This window comes from Primulina huaijiensis, chromosome 16, assembly GCF_012295235.1.
Source record: "Primulina huaijiensis isolate GDHJ02 chromosome 16, ASM1229523v2, whole genome shotgun sequence".
NCBI classification, from domain to species: Eukaryota; Viridiplantae; Streptophyta; class Magnoliopsida; order Lamiales; family Gesneriaceae; genus Primulina; species Primulina huaijiensis.
In genome coordinates this window covers 145,399-148,306 of record NC_133321.1, presented here as the reverse complement: position 1 = coordinate 148,306, position 2,908 = coordinate 145,399, and the positions used below count along the sequence as shown (strand labels likewise).

Here is a 2,908-nt window from a genome sequence, read left to right as displayed (position 1 = left end):
GTTGACCCAGGGACCATCCCTCCACCTTCTCCGTTCATTCCTCCGTTCAATTTTCAGTATGACTATCAGCCGCAAGGGAATGCATCAGGAGTGCCACCACAGATAACGACGAGGATGAGTCGTGATCAACGATTCATGATGCTAGCTGAATGAGGTATGTGATCTCATGTTCTTCTTCGTTTATTACTGTACATTGGAGACATTGCATGTACTATAGTTTGTGGTTCTTTAATTTTAATTTACTTATCGCAGATGAGCAGGATAAAAAGAAGAACCACAAATTTGAGGACATGGACGTCAATTATATTTTTTCATCTTATCTTTCGATTGTGTATTTTCTTCTGTTGAGATGTGTAAATTTTAAAAAAAATTTGGAACTTGTTTTTTTATATTTTTTATTTCATCTCTGTTTAATTGTGTTTTTTTTCCTGCACTTTTATTCATCTTATCTTTCGCTTATTAACACTATATTGTAGAAATAATAAAATTTAGACGATGCAACAATGCAAACTGTACAACAATAGAAATTTTATAGTTACAATTAATTAGCAGAATCATCGTCATAATTAAAATGATACAAATGGCTCCCTGTTCCACAATCAGTTGGATTGCGTCTTCTCGTCCCTCTACGCAATCCTGCATTTTTAGGAATTTCCTCATTTGAGTAACCTGGATAAGTGATAGGGGAAATAACATTCCTCTGTGGTCGAGTGTCATGCACAATATGCTGAGGTCCAACGTTAAGCAAATTCGTGAAACTTTGTGTGTTCGACCAATAAGGAGTCTGAAAATCCGTCTGACCACACGGACAAAAGTCACCAAACCCTGAATCACTGAAAAAATCAAGTTGAGTATTAGAGGTTCCTGCAATATTCAATTCAGCTGACGTAATAATCGTAGAGTCTCCTACAAACCCACTTGGTTGCCTAACCATGTCACTTCTCCATCCTAATGATGACTGATTCGAAAACGAAGAAGGCGTACTAAAATTTTGTTGAACATTAATTTCTCCAACAAAAGTATTGTACGGATGTGGTTGAAAACCAACGACAATAACTGCAGGTGATATGGTGCGCACAGTTATTCGATTGTACCATTGAAAGTAGTCTTCGTCAGTTTGCATCGATCGCCCGTGTCGCACCCCTTTAGAAACATATCTCAGCCTATTATTCCACAACTCAATTAAATTCCTATGATAATCTCTCCAATTGGTGTTTCGATGTTCTATTCTCATGATATTATGCATATCGTCATTGTCGACGGCAGACCCTGGAATTGATTGTCGTCTTTGAAATTGTCGCATTACCCGATTAGGACGATGCATATCCACGATGTCAAAGCATATAAGGGGACAAACACATCGCCATATTTTGTTGTCGTATGAATCAATAATCGTCTTCACATCTATGTCATTTTCTTGTATACGCTCCAATTAAACTGTAAAAAAATTTTAAAATTGAATATTCATTTAATCAATCAAAACAAAATAGTCTTCGTGTAATCACTATTACGTATTAACATTCTATAATACCTTATTATTATTCATACGATCTAGAGAATCCCTTATAATTCTTACAGAATGTGTTGGCGAATATGTGTAACTAAATCCATATTTCCACCTACAATTATAAAAAAAAATTACATATCAAGAAAATATACAAGATATATATGATATTACCACCATAATTTTTAAATATTACCGTGCACCATATGGAGAAACTGGAATGAAAGCATTCGGATCAACGGGAGGTACAACTAATGTTAACCCATCTTGATCGGGGTTAACACATTTAATCCTGCTCCATGCCCATATATGCTTATAATAATAATAAAAATAACAAATTTAACCAAAATATTGTGTTAAATAATCACATCACATTAATGATACCTACAGGATATATAAAGGTCCAGCCATTGTAGTCTTCTCTATACGTGACGCGTTACACAACTCACGGTATAGAAATGCTAAAACTGCACTACCCCAACTATAAGACTTCACGTTATCAACATCTCGTAGCAGTTGCAAAAATATTAGTCTAGCTGACCCTCCTTGATAGTCAGAGAACATTATTCCTCCAATAATCATTAACGTAACACAACGAGTAAATTTCACAACATCTACTTCTGGAGTTTCATCATTAACAAGGTTAGATATACAATGATCGTGTAATGCAGTCATAGACAGATGACCACCTTTCAACTGGCAAAAATCCCAACATATGCAAACATATGCGTTGTCATTTCTCAACTTTATGTGACACATCTACTCCAATTACTGCTTCACCATCAATTGTTAGACCCCAAATTATTGAAACATCTTGTAATGTCACTGTTGCTTCACCACATGTAAAATGAAACGTGTGTGTCTCGGGTCGCCAACGTTCAACAAGCGCAATAATCAAATGATTATCAATAACTTGTGAGCCACATTCTAAAACTCCATAAAAACCCATATGATTGAAATATGCCAGTACACTTCTGTGTAAGTAATTATCAGTATATAACTTCCAAATCAAATTGTCTGACTTTTTCACTTTGACAATATCATCAACGGTTAACGAAGACACTCTTGATGACATATGTGTCGCTTGTAAATAGAGGACACTGGGATCTTCTGGATTTCGATTATCTTCCATTCTAAACTATGCTGTAGATCTTCTCAACTTCGTCAAAAAAAAATTTCGATGAGGAAATGAGAAACTGATAAATGCGAGAATGAGAGGGCAAAGATAAAAGGAGGAAAGAAGAGGAGGAGGAAAGATGAAGAATCGAGTATAGATAAGAATTGGACGATTGGAATTGCGGCACGTGGCACGTGGAGCACCGTCCGCGCTTGCCAAGTGCGGATTACAGTAGTGTTGAAATTTTTTTTTTTAATTATTTTTGAACAAAATTTTTAAAATTAAAT

At 35.5% G+C, this 2,908-nt stretch overlaps 1 long non-coding RNA gene across 1 annotated transcript; it reads right to left on the bottom strand.

Moving 5' to 3' along the window:
- Nucleotides 1-1,327: 1,327 nt before the first annotated feature.
- On the bottom strand, nt 1,328-2,194 carry LOC140960946 (uncharacterized). Its single transcript, XR_012172277.1, has 3 exons — nt 1,701-2,194; nt 1,532-1,619; nt 1,328-1,437 (listed from the first exon to the last, which is right to left on the bottom strand). It is a non-coding gene; the product is annotated as an uncharacterized lncRNA (long non-coding RNA).
- Nucleotides 2,195-2,908: the final 714 nt, after the last annotated feature.